Here is a 996-nt window from a genome sequence, read left to right on the forward strand (position 1 = left end):
ATACTAAATACAATTCTCATTCACATATTATCAAATCTGTCCAACTTTAAAATGCTCAAGTATGAAGGTAAAGATGAATTGAAACCAATTTTATTAAAATTAATGATTTTACAACCTCTTTTTCATGGTACATATTCCAGAAACTACAATGGTTTATGTGAATTCTCTTGATCATTTCTCTTTCTGCTATAAAATATTTTATTATTTTTCCCCAAACATACTTTGGGTTTACTTTCTGTTTCTCACATACCTTAGAAGTTTTTTTTTTTCTCATTATGAGGCCAATATCATCTTTTGTTTGGATATGGATTGAAGACTCATTACTGCTATATTGCTATAATTTCAACTGGCATATTAGATATTAACTGAAAATACATTCTACTAAATTATAGCATAATATCTGAATGTAAACTTTTATTTGAATCCTCTGCTCTGAATTTCCTCTTCAATTTAAAAGTAAAATTGCAGAGGAAGTAGTATTTGGGAAAATATTTGGAAGAATAAAATACATACAAATTACTTGTTATTAAACACTTTTGTGAGTATGTCCCATCTACCAAGCAAAGGGAAGCACTGCACATTTGTGGAGGCAGGATTGGTGATATGACATTATTTTTACCTTCAAAAAGCTTACTATCTAATAAGAAATACCTAGTTGAGTGTCAAAAGGTTATAAATAACATTTTAAAAATGTTTCAGGTGTTCTTCAGTTGAAGAGCTCATAGAAATTTTTTTTTTATTTCAGCATATTATGGGGGTACAGATGATTAGGTTACGTATGATGCCTTTGCCCCTCCTCCCCTCCAAGTCCGAGCTTCAAGTGTGTCCATTCCCCAGGGGGTGCGCATCGCACTCATTTTTTGTGTAATTCATTTTTTTTTATTTCCACATATTACAGGGTTACAAATGTAGGTTATATATATTGCCTTTGCCCCACCCGAGTCAGAGCTTCTGTGTCCATCCCCTAGATGGTGTGCACTGAACCTATTTGGTGTG

At 32.5% G+C, this 996-nt stretch overlaps 1 protein-coding gene across 9 annotated transcripts in view; it reads right to left on the minus strand.

Annotated features, from left to right (window-relative positions):
* The window catches only part of FOXP2 (forkhead box P2), a 350012-nt gene that overhangs the window by 209064 nt on the left and 139952 nt on the right, over positions 1-996 (minus strand). The window lies entirely within an intron of this gene.

This window comes from Propithecus coquereli, unplaced genomic scaffold (assembly GCF_000956105.1).
Source record: "Propithecus coquereli isolate 6110/MARCELLA unplaced genomic scaffold, Pcoq_1.0 Scaffold4, whole genome shotgun sequence".
In the NCBI taxonomy this organism is placed as follows: Eukaryota; Metazoa; Chordata; class Mammalia; order Primates; family Indriidae; genus Propithecus; species Propithecus coquereli.